Below are 12754 nucleotides of genomic sequence, written 5' to 3'. Positions count from 1 at the left end.
CATGGGCGTTTTTGTTGACTTTTATAGCGACCTGTTTGGCTATGAGCCCACTGATGAGAAAATATGTAATCAATTCCTTGCTGATTTACCGGTTTATCTGATTTATCAGTTTAGACCAGGAGAAGGCTTTTGACTGGGTCTATCGTCAGTTTTTGTTTAAAGTATTGGACGCTTTTGGCTTTGGTCCAACTTTTCAAAAATGGGTCAAAATTTGGTATCAGTAAAGCGTCAGGCTCTAAATTGAATCTTGCAAAAACTCATGGTATTTTTGTTGGTAAATGGCGTTCAAGGTCGGACCACCCTTTTGGTATTTCTTGGATTGAGCAGTCGAAAAAAGTAAGACTTGTAACAGGCAAGAATGTTAGTGCGGACGATCATTTTCATCCTATACTATCTAAATTCCGTTCTGTTTTAAATGGTGCTAAGGGACGCTCAGTGTCTATATTTGGTAAATCTACTGTGTGCAATGTCATGGCTTTGTCTAAATTTTAGGTACCGAGGGGCGGTAACTATACATTCAAAACATTATCTCGAACTCTTTCGAAAAAATGGAGACTTTTCGGTTTATTTGGCAGTCCACATTCATTAAAGCACATTCAAAATCTTTTGCTTAATTCTTCAGCTAAGTGGACGTTTTTTGCAAAATATTGGTTAGGCATGTCTTTACGTCATTATTGTCCTACTTTTGCTTCCCTATTATTTCCTCATTCTGAGACGATGCCGTTATTCTATCAGAAGTGTTTATTGGCTGTAAGGCAGTTTGAAGCTATCAATTCAAATTATCTGATAGATATGTTTCGGTTCACTTCAAAACAATATTGGACCGCCTCCGTGGTGTAGTGGTTAGAGCGTCCGCCCGGAGAGCAGAAGGTCGCGGGTTCGATCCCTGACCGTGTCATACCAAAAGACGTTTAAATTTATTACTTGTTGGTCCCTGCCTGGCGCTCGGCATTAATGAGTACAACAAGGACTGGTCGGCTTGGAGTCAGTATAATGTGTCTGAGTGGGGTATTCATGCTTCACTCTGCAGCATGGTATCTCAGTGGCCTAGCACTATAAAAAACCCGCTTAAGTCTGGGCTAGTACAAGCAGCCGCACATACACATACACACGCACGCACGTGCGCACGCCGTCATATGAGCGAAATATTCTCAAGCACGACGTTAAATCCAATTTCACCTCACCTCACCTCAAAACAATATTGTACTGGTCTATTACAAACAGTAGTAGAAAATAAAGTTGAAACGTTGTATTCCGTTTCGGCAGGTTTGGTTTAATTTGCATAATTCTTTCGTGGACCCACTTTCCAAATCGGTTAATTATCGTCTTATCTATAATTCTCTCCCCTTAGGCTATGTTCTTTATGCTAGGGGAATGTCTGTCACTCCTAACTGTCCTTATGTCGTTAAGCAATAGAAACCTCTGATCATCTTTTCATCTATTGCTCGTGTGTTGATGTTTTGTGGGATATCGTTTTCAAATGGTTAGATCAATTGGCATTTGGCCTGTTAACACGATCTAACGAAGTTATTCGGTTTAATCTGGTACCCAAAATTCCAAATTCTTATCAAAAATCAATGTGCGTCTACCTTTTAACTTTGGCAAAATACATTAATTGGCCTGTTCGAAATTCTAATAAATTTGAGCACACAAAATTGAATGGGAATGATATCATGTTGCGTTTTTGTCCGTCCTTAGGACACGTATCAGGGTCGACTTTTGCCGTTTTTCCTTCTCTTCTTTTTCTGACTACTGGCTTTTTTCTTCAATTTTCTGTTCAATCAATGCTGATCATTCATTAGAATTTCACATATAATTTTCGCCTGTATTTAAACATGTATTAAATCATTTCTAATTAGTTTCCATATAGTAATATAATGTATCCTTATTTATTGTTTATTGCCTGTTATGATGTTCTGTATTATCGCATGTGTATATATTGTATTGTGTAAGTGAGTTGCATGGTTTATGTATATGGCATAACATGTTTGCTTTGATGTGTGTAATTGTTGCGCAGTGGAAAATAAAACGATTGTGCAGAGCTATGCAAATTACCCCTGAAACCTCATCAACTAAAATTTTGAACATTCCTTTTGGCCTAAAACAAGGAACTAAACCTGAAAAAACTATGGAATGATTTACAAAGAACTAAACGTGATTCTCTTAAGTGATTCTAAATGAACTTTGAAATAAATAGACCCGCTAAATACCGCTAATTGCCTAACCTTTAACCATACTAATGGAAGTTCAACAATCTAACGCCACAAAAGCCAATTGAACCTACACATCTTACAACAAAGTCATTCGTAGTCTAAATGCCTAAACACGAACTGGAACGAATAGCACCGAATGGCAGAAAGGAGCGAATCCCCCGTGTATCGCTGACCACCGTCTTATATATGCAAAACCTATTCGTTTTTCCCGTGCACTCATCCAGGTGTGTTCAGGCGATATGTCTAGTATGCACTGAGTGCGTTTGAGCGAGGAGTTTAAGTGATAAAACCAAAATGACTTCAGAACAGTATTTGCAAACTATTTTGCATGTGGCCAGATTATGGCAATTGGTTTCTTTTATAGCATGTGTAATTATTGATGATATACAGTTTTATGTATAACATGTCTATTTTGTGATTGATACATTACTGTGCATGTAGCCAGATTGTGGCAGTATTTCACATTTATGTGTAAATATTGATGTTATGCATGCTGCCGGGAAATGGCACCTATGTGTATATTTGCTGTATGTATCTTGTGTATTAACTTAAAATGTAAATAACAAGTGTAAATATTATTGAATGTGCATGTGGCCGGATTATGGCATATTTGTTTAGAAATGTGATTTTATGTTCTCTTCTTCTTTTAGTTGTGTATTGTTAGTGCTGCAGGGCAAACTCTTTTTGTGATAGTTTTAGGCCGCCCTGCAGCGACCGCGCTGTACGCGCATGTAAAATATATTTTGTATGTAATAAAATTTATCAAAAGGAAAAAAAAGAGTATCTGTTCTGATCAGCTTAATATCTGATACGTCTCCTAATGGAGACATCGATATTAAACTGATTTTTAGATTGGGATGAGGTGCCACGGAGCTTGCTCCGCCCTTATCACGGGTTTACCCGGTATTGCAGTACCTCCGGGAATGGTCCACCACTCATATTTCAAATTAAAAAAAATAGAACCCTCAACTTGGCCCTTTTTTTCACAATTCGTCCCCTTTTATTTCATTTCATTTCATTATTTCACTTCATCGCTTCCTGTTTCGTGCTTATATTTCCCTGGATGGAGCATTTAATCACTTCCAAACTCTAGAAATGCACACATCCACTCCATCCGCATTGTACTCCGTCCTTACCCACCTCTGCCAAAGTGATTCTTTTCCACTTTCAGGTATTTTCTGTCCCCGTATCCAAGGACGTCGGCCATGATGTCGCACGCCGGAAATTACGTTGTAGACAATCACATGGTCACAACAACATTCTGCCCTGTCACAATCACACGTCTTAAGCGCCTGCTAACACTTCAAAAGTGTTTTAAAGCTGTAAACAGGTATGGCCCAGGTGAGTTTACGTTCAAACTTTCCTTACATTTCGTCCTATGTCTTACTTAAAACAAAATTTTACATGAAATTCACCTATGTTAACTTTGTTTTTATACTTGAACTGTATTTAAGTTTATTAAAGGTTAGTTTATTTAGTACACGTGGGTAATTTGAGTGTTTTTTCACGCTTGCTTGGGCGCGACTTTCTCAAAGTCGGGGGTGCGCAAACTACTGTGTGCCCGCACCTCCTCCATAAAGCCCCAACCACCGGCTCATGGTGGTAGCTGCAGGACGTTTACCTCACGTCTGCCTGACTTTATATCGCCTGCGCTCTATATACTTACATAAATGGGGTATTTACAGATTTGTCGACTTCACACAGATGGTGAAATTTCTCAACAAACCTCTACAATTTCAACGTGGCATTTCGTCCGTGGTCTGAAATAGCGTGTATTTGTGCGTGTAATATTGGTGGTCACTTTTTTTCAAGGGCCTGATGTAAATATCCATCTCCTTAATGGGATGCTGTGGGGTTTTAGGTATTTGGCTGGCGCAAGCCGACGACCGGCATCGCTTCTCGGCCTTTTGGCTACCGTCAAAGTGTAGCTCTGTTCCTGTCTGGACGTCAGCAGAGGATATTGGTGACTATATTGACTTTTTCTGTATTCCTTGTCTATGTAATTTTAATGACGTTTCTCTTATCAGGTCTACGAGTGGGTGGCGGTACAACGTACTTCAGACCTTGAGTGGTCGCCCTCATTTCATCATGGCGGAATCTGAGGCATTGAGTGTCCCAGCAGTGCCCAGTGAGTTCTTCGATGAAGATACTATGAGGAGGACCGTGAAGATGTATTCAAGGAACAGAGGGATGAACCGAGACCAAGTATTTCAGATTCTCATTTGCACGTCAGTTAACATTCAACCCACGGATATTACTTCTATATGGAAGGCGAAGAATGGCAATGAGTATTTTGTGACATTTACGTATGATACACCAGCCAATCTCCTGAAATCATTGGGATCTGTAACTATGCACGGTGAGAAGTACACCTTTTCACTCTATAATCATCACGTTATCGAATTAAAAGTTCAATGGCTTCTATCTTGTGAGATTCTTTTCTGATTATGGCAAGGTAATGGATATACACAGACAGACGGACTTCTTGGACAACAGTAAAATTGGCACTGGTGTTAGATATGTAACACTTCAGTTAAAATCACATGATACTGATCTGCCATATATTGTTAAGATGGGGAAGAAGATGGCTATGCTCATCTCCACAGCTGGTCGTCTCCCCATTTGCTTCAGGTGCAATTAAATCGGGCACACCAGAGGAGACTGTCCATATAGACCTGAAGTATCCATTAACAATGGTACTAGGCCATCTTATGCGGACACAGCAAGGACAAATAACCAGTCAGTGGTTGACTCTGCTATGTCGGATGTTGGTGAGGAAGAGGAGAGGAGTGGTTCTGTTGTAGATGTGGGAGAGGGTGAAGGAGAAGGTGATAGATTGGAGGGAAGTAGAGAGGAAGTGGAGTGTGAAGTTGGTATGTCTTCCCCATCAGCTTCTTGGACTGATCAAGTGCAGGAACAGTTCTCACAGGAGGGGGATAAGTGTCTCGGTGAGATGGATTTTCCTCTGCCAACCTCTACTGCTCCACGTTGTAGGAAGTGGGGTAGGCCGAGAGGCTCTAAGGGGAGTAAGAGGGGCCCTGAGGCGTCGTCTTCATCCCCTTCCCCTACGAGAACACATTCCTTTGCTAACACCGGTTGCTATATCTGACCAGCAGAGAACTTCTCCAAGGACTGCCTTGAAAAAGCCTAGAGGGGGAGAACCTCCTGACAAGTAAATTGTATTTATTTGCACAAACCAACTGATGACGACCATGCTATGTAAAATGGACTATGAGTAAAAGAACAGTGGCTCAAACAAAAGTTCGCCCTGTTAAGGGAGTATATTAGTTCAACAATATTATAACTGTGTTAGTTATCTTGAAGTGTCACAAACAATTATAACCACCAATGTTTAATTTTACAACAATTAATTGTAATGATTGCTTGATTCTGTTGATAAAATTAACAATTTAAGTTTTAAATTCCATGCATGTATTGACTTTCTGTTCCTTCAGGAAACTCATGTCTATAACATTCATATTGCAAAATCTTTGGGGAGTAAATTTAGGGGAAAATGTTACAGGGCTTTTGCAACTAATAATAGTAGGGGTGTAGCTTTAATAGTTAAAGATACTGCTGATTTTGAATTAGACTATTTTAAGTTTGGCATTGATGGGAGATATATAGTATTAGATGGGAGAGTTCATGGAACACGTATTAGATTAATTAACATTTATGCTCCTAATAAATCTGCTGTAAGAGAGGTGTTTTTTCACAGCATTTCACAATTTCTAGTCACTAATAGGTTATAAATAGTGGGAGGGGATTTTAACTGTGTCTGTAACACGAAACTTGACAAGAAGGGTGGACATATTGGTAGTTCTCAACAGGGTGCTAATGTTATTAGACATTGGGTTTCTGACTATTCTATTACTGGTATATGTCCTTTGTTTCCAGATTCGGTGGAGGTGTCTTGGCGTAATGCTGCTGGTGTTGGGTCTAGACTTGATCGCTTTTACTTCTCATCTTCCCTACTATCCGCTGTCGACACTGCGACGATTTCCCCATGCTCCTTCTCTGACCATGATTACGTCCAGGTAATGCTCAAAGATTTTGAAGGAATAGACTTTGGTAATTCATATTGGAAATGTAATTATTCTGTTTTAGATTTGGATTTTAAACAGTTGTTTATAGACTTTTGCAAAAATGAGATTCCTCCCTTAGAGGATATTACTTTGGAATGGAGGGATAATTTCAAAATTTTAATTAAACATTTTGTAAATGATATTCTAAAACAACGTCGGAAAAGTAAACAATCCCATCAAAAAGTTTTGGAACGTCAATACCACCGTCTGTGCCGTGCAGAATCTGCAACTCCCGGTTTATATATTTACCAAATACAGGAGACCAAAAGCAACTAAATGAATTTGAAAATATGGAATTCAAAGGTCATTTGATTAGATCTAAAGCAAAGAGCCTGGAAAATGGTTAAAAACCTTCTAGCTATTTTTTACGTAAGGAAGCTAAGAGAGGTCAAAAGAAATCAATATCTTCTATTTTAGACTCTTCTGGCCAACTAGTTAATCATTTCAAGACATCATGGGCGTTTCTGTAGATTACTATTCGGACTTATTTTCGGCTTAGCCCATTGATGAAGAAACAAGTAAAGACTTCCTTACTGGCTTATCTCAATTAAATTCGGAACGTTCGGCTTTACTAGAAGGTGAAATAACAAAAGCAGAATTTTTTAGTACTCTTAAAGCTATGGATACTAACAAGTCTCCAGGTTCGGACGGGCTTAACAAGGAGTTTTATTTGTTCCTCTTTGATGTCTTAGGTGATGTGCTACTTCGTCTTGTGCATTTGTGTTTTTCTGAAGGGCGTTTATCTAGCTCTTCACAAACTTCCTATATTACTTTAATATGCAAGGATGTTAACAATTCTAATAACGTCCGCCATTCGTCCGGCGCCCTATTTCATTATTAAATGTTGATGTCAACATTATTTCCAAAACGTTATGCACACGTTTAGGCAACGTTATTGGTGATATGGTTCATCAGGATCAAACATGTGCCATCCCTGGTCGGTCTATTTTGGATAATTGCCACTTACAGCGTAATGTGTTGGATTACGTGGAGCAAAAAAATCTCCTTTGTGCTTTAGTAAGTCTAGATCAAAAGAAGGCTTTTGATAGAGTTTCGCATGAATTTCTGTTTAAGATATTGGACGCGTTTGGCTTTGGTCCAGATTTTAAAAAATGGGTCAAATATTTATATACTGACATATCCAGTGCAGTTATAGTTACCCAAAACATATCTCGGTCTTTTCCGGTCACGAGGTCTGTCAGGCAAGGTCTCCCTCCTCGTATGTACTTACACTGGAGCCTCTACTTCACAAAATTCGTCAATAAAAGGTATACAACTACCAGGTACCGATGATTCAGCAAATATATCTGCTTGTGCTGATGATGGGCTGGGATTTTGTACAACGGCCGCTTCAATTATCTTTTGGATACCTATGATAAGTTTGGCAAGGCGTCTGGGTCTAAATTGAATATGAATAGAACTAAAGGAATTTTTGTTGGTAATTGGAAAACAAGGTCTAAACACTCTTTGGTATATCTTGGATTGACCAGTCAAAAATTGTTGGAATTATTGTCGGCAAAGAGGTCAATGATGATGACCAGTTTCATCCAGTAATTTCAAAATTGTGTACTGTCTTGAAAATGTGCAGTGGGCGTTCTGTTTCTATTTTTGTCAAAACAGTACTGTGCAACGTTTTAGGCCTGGCTAAACTGTTGTACCGTGGAGCAGTAGCCCCTGTTTCAAATCATTATGTTGATCTCTTTCAGAGAGAGACATTTCGGTTTATTTATTCCAAAGCTGAACCACTTCGGCGCTCCATTTTATATAAGCCTATTCTTGAGGGGGTTCTTGGTGCGATTCACAGCAAATCAAAATTACAAGCTTTACAAATGAAACACATTCAAAAGCTCTTGAAGGGCAGTTCAGCAAAATAGACCTTTTTTTGCAAAATATTGGTTAGGCATGTCCTTGCGTCGTTACTGCCCTAGTTTTCTGTCCCTACGCATTCCTCACTCTGATACGATATCGCCATTCTATCAACGGTGTGTTTTGGCCTTGAAACTGTTTGAATCTACTGCTTAGGATCCTTTAGTAGATGTACTTTATGTCAATTCGAAGCAATTCTACATTTCTCTTATTAACAATATTGTAGAAAACAAAGTGGAAAAATTATATCCACAAATTAATTTTAGGCATGTTTGGGCTAACCTTCATCACTCATTTGTGGACAATCTTCCAAAATCAATGAATTATTGTTTCATTTTTAATGCCCTTCGTCTTAACTATATTCTTCACACCCGTGGGGTAGCTGCGTCTCCTAACTGTTCTCTCTGTTGGTCTGCACTTGAAACCTCAGACCATCTGTTTGTTTCATGCCCTTGCGTCGATGTTTTGTGGTGTGTTATCTTCCCTTGGTTAAGTTAACTTTCTTCAGGCCTTATTCAAAATTCTTATGAAGTTATCAAATTTGGCATTGTGCCCAAAACTTTAAATTCTTACAAATTTGCTGTTTGTGTGTATATTTTATCGTTGGCAAAGTATAGCATTTGGTGGAAACGTAATTTGAAGGGAATGATATTGTCCTGCGTTTTTTGTCGCTCCTCAAAGTACATATTGGGGTCGACTTCTTTCGTCTTTCTGACTCCATGTTTTCCAAATACTGGCTTTCATCCCCATGCTTCTGCTCAGTCAATGCAGGTATGCTGAATTTACCTTTTAGTATTTCAGTGTGATTTTATTACTTCTAACATAAGTGATTAAAGTGTTTTAAAATGTCCATCTTATTATTAGGTCCCCGATTGATGTCCCCATTTGCCCCACAATGAATGGTACTTAAATCAAATATAATCATGTATATTATAGAGTAAGTCCTGTTTTGATTTCCCCACTTTTCCCATATATATATATATGTGTGTGTGTATATCTTGTACATTTATATGTATATATGTATTATATGTGTATGTATATACATAATTATGTTTGTAAATATAATTAAAGTACTGACTGACTGACTGACTGATTTTAGTTTTACGCTGCTTTTAGCAATATTCCAGCAATATCACGGCGGGGGACACCAGAAATGGGCTTAACACATTGTGCCCATGTGGGGAATCGAACCCGGGTCTTCGGCGTGACGAGCCAACGCTTTAACCACTAGGCTACCCCACCGCCCCATAATTAAAGTAATTGTCATTGATTGTACATTATATGAATATGTCCCTATTTTGTTGGCCCCATTCCCCACTACTATAAATGGTTTTCAGTTATGTACGTGTAAATCACGTGTTAACATATCTTACTTTAACTGTTCAATGTATATATAATTTATTTGGTGGTTTATCAATATTTATTTGTTTGTGACGTTCTTTTCTGATTATTTCTTCTGCCTTTAGTTGTTCATTGTTAAAGCCACTACCCCAACCAGAGTTATAGCTGTTTTAAAATTAGGGATGGTGGCCGCTGCTGTCCAAATATGTAATCGTTGTGTGTAAAAACATTTATTAAAAAAAACAATAAGGACAAAAAGTATCGGTTCTTATCAGCTTAATATCTGATAAGTCTCCTAATGGAGACATCGATATTAAACTGATTTTTAGAATGGGATGAGGTTGCTCCGCCCTCATCACGGGTTGACCCGGTATTGCAGTACCTCCGGGAATGGCCCACCACTCATATTTCAAATAAAAAAATAGAACCCTCAACTTGGCCCTTTTTTCACATTTCGTCCCCTTTTATTTCATTTCATTTAATTATTTCACTTCATCGCCTCCTGTTTCGCGCTTATTTTTCCCTGGATGGAGAACCCTCAACTCGGCCCTCTTTTTCACATTTCGTCCCCTCTTATTTCATTTCATTTGCGCCATCGCCTCCTGTTTCGCGCTTATTCTTCCCTGGATGGAGCATTTAATCACTTCCAAACTCTAGAAATGCACACATCCACACTGTACTCCGTCCTTGCCCACCTCCGCCACGTTCGTCAAAGTGATTCTTTTCCACTTTCAGGTATTTTCTGTCCCCGTATCCAAGGAAAATTACGTTGTAGACAATCACATCGACACAACAACATTCTGCCCTGTCAAACCCACACGTCTTAAGCGCCGGCCAACCCTTAAAATGTGTTTTCAAGCTGTAAACAAGTATGGCCCGGGTAAATTTACATTCAAACTCTCCTTACATTCGTCCTATGTCTTATTTAAAACAACATTTTACATGTAATTCACCTATGTTAACTTTGTTTTTATACTTGAACTGTATTTAAGTTTATCTAAGTTTACTTTATTTAGTACACGTGGGCAATTTGAGTGTTTTTTCACGCTTGCTTGGGCGCGAGTTTCTCAAAGTCTGGGGTGCCCAAACTGCTGTGTGCCCGCACCTCCTCCATTAACCACCGGCTCATGGTGGCAGCTGCAGGACGTTTACCTCACGTCTGCCTGACTTTTTATCGACTGCGCTCTATATACTTACAGAAATGGGGTATTTGCACATTTGTCGACTTCACACAAATGGTGAAATTTCTCCACAAACCACTACAATTTGGCCGGGGCACTCTTCCGTGGTCTGAAATAGCGTGTATTTGTGCGTGTAAGTTTGGTGGTGACTTTTTTTCAAGGGCCTGATGTTAATATCCATCTCCTTAATGGGATGCTGTGGGTTTATAGGTATTTGGCTGGCACAAGCCTACGACCGGCATCGCTTCTCGCCTTTTGGCTTTAGATCCACGTGCAGTAACTGCGTTGGGTTTAGTAGCGATCACACCTTATCTCTCTTGTAGAGTGTTTGTATGTCTATTTTTGCATTTTGTGTTATTGCCATTTCTCTTGTAGGTCGACGGGTGGGCATCAGTTGTTTACCAACTCCCCCCACTTTTCGATTCAGTTGGACCTTCGGGTCTTGCTCCTCCCTTCCTGCCATGGCCTTCAGGGGTGCTGTCATTGCCCCTCCCATCGCCAGTGGACACTATGATCCTGTTGCTTCCAGACGGACTTTGCGCATTGAGGTTGAAAATGGCCGCTTGGACAGAGAGGAATTGGTGAGCATCTTGAAATTATGTTTTAAAGGTCTACGGACCTCTGAACTTGACTCTGTGTGGAGGACTGAAAAGATGGGGTGTGGTATGTTACGTTTAGTAAGGACAACCGTGCCCGTCTCTTACTCCAGACAGAGACTCTACACCATCAAGCCCTTGTGTTACGTTTCCCTACTTATGAAGTTGAAATTATGGATCTTCGGATCCACTGGGTTCATGGTGTTGTGAAGGACACGTTTTTACGGAGCTACTTCCAAAAGTATGGGGACATCCTCGATATTGGTAATGAAACCATTAACATTGATGGGGGCACCCTTAAGACAGGAGTCCGCATTGTGCGCATTCGATTGAATCTGGAGGGTAGGGAACGTATCCCTTACATTGTTCGTTTAGGCAATCGAGTTTCCATGCTGATTACGGCCCCTGGCAGGATGCTTATTTGCTTACGCTGCTATAGACTTGGACATAGTCGGGCTGATTGTCCGGATAGTTTCCGTAACCGCAAGGCCAGGGAGGCGGCTCTCCTTGAGGAGGTGTCGCTGCTGCCGGTGCCAGGGCAGGCCACTGACTCTGTTGAATCCATGACAGTAGTGCAGGACCATCAAGCTGGGGGGTCCTCTCCCCCTGCTTTTAGTCAGGAGGGGGATCAAGTTATCGAGGCAGTTGCCCTTCCCATGTCTGACGTTGGTGAGCAGGATCCGGAGCAGGGGGGCAGTGACCCTGACCCTCCCCGGTCCTTTGCTTCTGTGACAGCATTGCCCACTCTTGATGTTGGTAGTGAGGATGATTCCCAGGAATTCCAGGTTCCCCATGCCGGCGGCCCACGTGGTAAGAAAAAACAACATCAGTCCAGTTCTATCCCTAGGGTTGTGGCTGCAGCTGCTTCTGTGGCGGTGGACAGGTCTCCCTCCACTAAACGGAGGTATACTGCTGCAGAGCCTCATGATCCCCCATAAATGTTCCATGGCTACTGTTCGCTCCTTGTTCACGATTTTGCTTTGTCCTCGGACTATGAGACTGCATAATGGACTTTTGTGTTGACAGCCAGGTTTCTCCCTTTCCAGGGAGTGCGCTCCAGTGTGTGTTATGACTGTTCTGTTTCTCATGTATTTTGTAGCTGGCTGCCTTAGGTGTAGCTGGTTACTCCCTATTATTGGCCATTTGTATTTTGCTGTTACTGTATATCTCTGCTGATAAATCTTGTTTTATCCTCAGGCATGCGACAGAAAGTAGTAAGTTTTGTCCTCATTTCCTTATTTTTTTTGTGGGGTGATTGTTTTACGGGGTATTTGTTGCTTTTCGGCATTCTTTTCCCTGCTTTCTATTGCATTGCCTATATATATTATGTGTTGCTGGTTGGGATGGGGGTTGCGTTTTACCCTCCTTTTGCTTGGCATGTTGTGTTTTGCCAGTGTGTTGCTATGCTAGTAGTGCTGCTTTTGTTTCCATTGTTGGGTCAGGCTGGGGTGGTGGTGTTTTCTTGTGTGGGG

The 12754-nt window shown here is 40.5% G+C and overlaps 1 non-coding gene and 1 pseudogene across 1 annotated transcript; both read left to right on the top strand.

The window, feature by feature from the left end:
- Positions 1-2949: 2949 nt before the first annotated feature.
- LOC124277182 lies at positions 2950-3150 on the top strand. Its single transcript, XR_006898760.1, has one exon. It is a non-coding gene; the product is annotated as a U2 spliceosomal RNA (small nuclear RNA).
- A 6578-nt stretch (positions 3151-9728) lies between these two features.
- On the top strand, positions 9729-9909 carry LOC124277203 (annotated as a pseudogene).
- The last annotated feature ends 2845 nt before the right edge of the window (positions 9910-12754 follow it).

The sequence above is a fragment of the Haliotis rubra genome, unplaced genomic scaffold, assembly GCF_003918875.1.
Source record: "Haliotis rubra isolate DU_JTF1 unplaced genomic scaffold, ASM391887v1 Scf1058, whole genome shotgun sequence".
Classification (NCBI taxonomy): domain Eukaryota; kingdom Metazoa; phylum Mollusca; class Gastropoda; order Lepetellida; family Haliotidae; genus Haliotis; species Haliotis rubra.
The sequence above is the reverse complement of the archived record's forward strand: the minus strand, read 5'-3'. Positions and strand labels throughout refer to the sequence as shown.